Source organism: Balaenoptera acutorostrata, chromosome 1 (genome assembly GCF_949987535.1).
Source record: "Balaenoptera acutorostrata chromosome 1, mBalAcu1.1, whole genome shotgun sequence".
Classification (NCBI taxonomy): Eukaryota; Metazoa; Chordata; class Mammalia; order Artiodactyla; family Balaenopteridae; genus Balaenoptera; species Balaenoptera acutorostrata.
In genome coordinates, this window is record NC_080064.1 from 147,412,089 (window position 1) to 147,418,088 (window position 6,000).

Here is a 6,000-nt window from a genome sequence, read left to right on the forward strand (position 1 = left end):
CTGCCTATTAAATAATCTTCAGCCATTAAGAATTTGGTGCTACACCTGTGAAATTTTAAAACTGAACAAGTCTAATAATTTCAGAAGACTAATAGTTATGCAAACATTAGAGGGGATTAGAGTTTGTTTATGGTACCTTTACAACTCCCTGGAAAGTAAATATTAAAACTGTGTTTTCAATTAGGGACCTTGTTTTCACTAACCAGGTCCTTCAAGAGAGCATCAGGGAGCTGACTGTACATTTAATGAAAGTCTGTGAATTGCCATAGCTTGTATCTCTAGAGAAATTTTTGTCATCTGGGACCACAATCGTGACAAGAGACTAATATGTGTCTTAAGGTCCCAACCTTTGAATTTAACTGCATTATGATTATATTTTTTCTTTGGCAGTAGGGAAGAAAGACTCAGAAATATCTCTTCTAAGAATGACAGTTTGTATTGTGCTTTTTAAAAAAATCGTGCTCGTATTGTTGATCATAATGTTCTCTGCCTATCTTCTCAAAGCTGTCATCCATCCTGGAAACTACCTGCTTTGATGAGCACCAGTTAAGAGGCAAACTAGGTCAGAATTTTGACTGGGGATTGTGAAAAGCACAGCAAAAGCTGTGTAACTCAAGAAACCCTAAATAAAATTAATCCTCTATAAATAATGGCATGCAAAGATACCTGGTAGTGAAATACTATAGTTGCTGTATGAGAGCATTTGAAATAGATTTTTTTTTTTTATCTTCCTGGTCTCTAACCATTTATCCTTCTGAATTATTAGTGTCACTTGAAACCTTACCAGAATGTCTGTCTGCTCTCTGTAGGAATTGGTTCTCCAAAGTAATCAAATAAACTCCCTTAACTAGAAGAAGCTGGTTAACCATTATGTGGATAGAACATTGTAACCAAGATGGGACAGCTTCTCTCTGTCCACCAATGTCTGCCACCAGTAGGCCTCTGCCTTTTGACTACGACTTCCTATCCATAAATGGAGTAATCCAGCTTATTTTATTTAAGAGAGTTTGTATGATTATTTTGGAGACATTTTCAAGTGCTATGATCTGTCTCTCCGTCCATCCATCCATCGATCCACCCATCCAACCAATAAATATTTACTAACTGTTTAGTATGTTCAAGCCACTGGGCATATAATGGTGAGAAAGACAGGACAGACGGGGTTTCTGACTTCAGGGAGCTTATAATGGAGCAGCAAAGGAACACAATTAAAAAAGCAAATATAAATAATAGAAGAAGTGTTCTGATAGAGGAAGAATAGGAGACCGTGGGAACACACAGCATAAACACGTAACTTGTGAGACGCTCTCACAGGGGAAGTGATGTCTGAGTTGAAACTTGAGGCTGAGCGGGAGGAGGTCAGCCCAAGAGCAGGCAGAGCCTTGTTCTGGGCAGGAGAATTAGCCGACAGGGAGAGAGAGTCATGGGTGGTTGGGGAGCTGAAATGTTGGAGTTCAGGGAGAGGAGTAACAGGAAATGGACCTGCAGAAATAAGGAGGTGTCTACCTACCTCTCCTGAGGAGCCTTGAAAGAAATGCTAATGATACTGGACTTCATCCTAAGACAGTTGTAGGGTTTGGAGTAGGGAAACAACACAATTAGATTTCCGTTTCACAAGGATTACCTTGGCTGCAGTGTAGGGAATAGAGGCAAGACTGAAGGCAGGGGGACCACTTGATCATCATAGTCTTTTTTTTTTTTTTTTTTTTTTTTAGTTATTTCTGAGATATACATTTTAAAGTAATAACTAGGCTTATTACTTATAACATTATACCAGAACATATAAGATTTTTAGAAGTTTCCTGTAATGTCTGAAAAATTTATATTAACATATTTCCATACATATTTCCATACAAATACAAATATAAGATTTTTAGAAATTTCATGTAATGTCTGAAACATTTATATTAACATATTTCCATACATATTTCCATACAAATACAAATATAAGATTTTTAGAAATTTCATGTAATGTCTGAAACATTTATATTAACATATTTCCATACAAATAACCCAATGAAAGTTTAGTATTAGTTGTTTTGTTTGTTTTTTTATACTGCAGGTTCTTATTAGGCATCAGTTTTATACACATCAGTGTATACATGTCAATCCCAATCGCCCAATTCAGCACACCACCATCCCCACCCCACCGCAGTTTTCCCCCCTTGGTGTCCATATGTCCATTCTCTACATCTGTGTCTCAACTTCTGCCCTGTAAACTGGCTCATCTGTACCATTTTTCTAGGTTCCACATACATGCATTAATATACGGTATTTGTTTTTCTCTTTCTGACTTACTTCACTCTGTATGACAGTCTCTAGATCCATCCACGTCTCAACAAATGACTCAATTTCGTTCCTTTTTATGGCTGAGTAATATTCCATTGTATATAATACAATTATATACAATGGAATAATAATATTCCATTGTATATAATTCCTATATACAATGGGATCATCATAGTCTTGACAAAGGACAGAGGTGGCTTGGACAGTGTAGCCGTAGTAGGGAATGGAGAGGTGTAGGGAGGCAAATAACAGGATTTAGTGGCAGACACTATGTGGGATATCAGGGACATGATAAATCCTCATGATGCTGAGCCCAGATTCTCATGGGAAAAGATGTTGGAAGCATGAAGTGCAGGGATTATCTGGAGCTTGGAACCAATTGTCACTTGGATTCTGTGTTTGATCTTTTCTTTTTTGGACTTGAAACTCCAGGAGGATAGAAATCATGCAGTGTACTTTCTCCCTACCCAATTGGTATCATGAAAGAAATCACAGAAAAACTGGGTTTGAGTCACAGTTTTGCGATTCAGTAAATTTGAGATATCAGGCAAAATACTTAATGTCTAATCAGAGCCCACTTCAGGCCCCAGGAAGACAATGGTGAACAAGAGTGAAATCTTTTACTTTTATGAGCTCTAGCTGAGGAGACAGACAATAAGCAAATAAATAGAAAACTAGATAATTACAAATTGTAATAAGTGCTATGAAGGAAATAAAAAAGGATCATGAGATAGAGCTAAAGAATGAGAATTGGTCAGTCACTAAAGGGCTGGCGGAAAGGCATTACAAGCAGAAGGGACAGCAAGTGCAAAGCCTGCCAATGGGAAAGAGCTTGGTGGGTCAAGTAACAAGCACTCACGGAGGCAGGCCTTGTAGGCTAAGAGGAGAGTACATTTTATTCTCAGAGCAAGAGAAACCATTAGTGCATTTTAAGCAAGGCAATCAGCATGTCCAGATTTACATTTTTATAGTGTCATTCTGGCTGCTAAATGGAGAATGAATTGGAGAGAGAGAAAGTAAAGAGATCAGCTAGGAGACTATTACAGCTGTCCAGGAAAGATAAAAGTAGCTCAAATAATAATAAGTAATGGGTCTATAGCACTTACACTCTTTTTAGAAATTTTTTTTCATAGATAATTTTGGGTAAGTTTTGGATAAAAAAACACTGAAAATGTTTTACTTAATTTATAAATTTCCATCACTTTATTATAAAAATACAGAAAACATGAAAAAAATTACAGAGTGTTACAGTACATACCTACCTCAAAGATTCTAAAATAACCATTTACTATTCTCACTTTGTCACATGTCTGTTCCTCTAATCATCCCTCTATCAGGCCATCTTATTTTTTTGATGCATTTCAAAGTAAGTGCAGGTATCAATACACAACCCATAAACACTGCAGCATGAATAAACTTAACTAGGAATCTGAATTTTTTATGATTCTTTTTTTCTTTTGTGATGAAACATACATATTTGTAATGCACAAATATAAATGTACTATTTGACACATTTGCCAAATGCATATAGCAATGTATGCCCTATTTTCTCACCTTTTCTTTTGGCATCCCAGTGACACTTTATGAGACTTTTGATATTATTCCACAGGTCCCTGAGGCTCTGTAAACTTTTTTCAATCTTTTTTGTCTCTGTTATTCAGGTTGGATAACCTATTGATCTATCTTCAAGTGCACTTTGCTTTGTCATCTTCAATCTTCTATTAATCTCATTCAGTGATTTTTAATTTTTTTTAGCTTTTTATTTTTCAGTTCAAGAACTTCTTTTGATATTTTGTTACAGTTTATGTTTCTCTGCCAAATTTTCCTGCTCTTTTATTCATTATGTATTTTTCTTTGTAATATTATGCATAATTATAATAGTTGCTTCAAAATCCTTGTCTACTAATTTGAACATCTGCATCACTTTAGGGTTATTCTCCATTGATTGCCTTTCCTTTTGAATTTGGTTTGTATTTTTCTGTTTCTTTGTATATAAAGTAATTTTGGATTGTCTCCTGGACATGTGGATAATATTTTGTGTAGACTCTGGATTCTGTTAATTTCTTCAGAAGAGTGTTGATTTTTTTCAACTTAAGTAAAATAAAAACAAGAGCTACCTGGTCCTAACCTAAAAACTCCAGTTTCTTTTGTAAGCAGTCTACATATGTTGACTGATTAATTTTCACAACCTATCAATCCTATCAGATAGGCCATTTTGTAGGTGAGGAACCTGAGGCACAGAGAAGTTAGGTAACTTGCCCTTACAGCTAGTAAGTGGAGGAGCTCCAGAGTCTGACCTTCCAATACTTCTTAAAGTGGGGTGCTAGCAGTGGATACAGAAATAGGTGTACAGATCTGAAAATTATTAAGAAGTTAGAGGACTCCCCTGGTGGCTCTGTGGTTAAGAATCCACCTGCCAATGCAGGGGACATGGGTTCAAGCCCTGGTCCGGGAAGATCCCACATGCCGCAGAGCAACTAAGCCCGTGCACCCCAACTACTAAGCCTGCACTCTAGAGCCCGCGAGCCACAACTACTGAACCCATGCGCAGCAACGAAAACCCAATGCAACCAAATAAAAAAAAAAATTAAAAAAAAAGAAGTTAGAGTCTCTCCAAGACTTGGAGAGATTATGTATGAGAGAGTGATGGAAAGAGAAGAATCTAAAAGCATTCTGGACTTTTGGCTTGAGCAATGGATAAATGGTGATAAAACTTACTGATGTAATGAAAACTGGAGGAATACCTAGATTCCATTGTTGTTGGGAGGGGTATAGTATTTTAGATTTGTTGAGTTTGAAATTTTATTAGACATTCAAATAGAGTTGTCTAGTAGGCATTTGAGAATATGAGTCTGGAGTTTGGGAGTGGGTTGATTAGGGCTGTAGATACAACTTTGGTAGTTGTCAGCACATGGGTATCCTTTAAAGTCACTGGACTGAATGAGGTAAATAAGGCAAAAGTACAGCTAGAGAAGAGAAGATGGCTGGGGGAAAATTCCCAAGACATTTAAACACTAAGAAACTGGGAAGAATTTGGCAAAAGAAACTAAGAAAGAGCAGCTAGTAGTTCTGAAGGAAATCCAGGAAAACATAGTGTCCTGGAAGCCAGGAGAAGAGAAAGTTTTCAGAAGAAAGATGTGGTAACATGCATGAAGTACTGCTGGAATGTTTAGAAAAGATAAGGACAGAAAATGTCTATTGGATTTAGCAAATGGAGGTCAATAGAGTAAGAAGGTCGGACATATTGGAGTGGGTTGAAGAATCAATTGTTGAATGAGGAAGTGGAGATAGCAAGTTCTGAATCATTAGTTAATAGGTTTGTAGTGAGTCGAGATCAGAGGAATGAGGCAGAATATTTTATGCAGGCGGGACTGATACAATAGACCCGGAGACATTTATCAACATTAATCATTAACCAAATACCTGATTTAGCCAATTCTTTGGATTGTTTTGAAAATCAAATGATTTCTGCAGAACTCCTCTGTAGACTGTGAACTACTTCAAGAAAATTTTTAGGAGTATTTTTTTTAGGCTTTGTAATTTCTGTGGGTTTTCTTTTTATCTTATATAGTACATACCTGTTGATCAAGGTCCACATTGATTTAACTTCTTTTGTGTTGTGTTACATAAAAATTGATGTTTAATGAATGCCTTTTCTAAACCATTCCCTTTGAAACTTTGACTAGTTGTTTTATTCCTCTGGATTTCAGT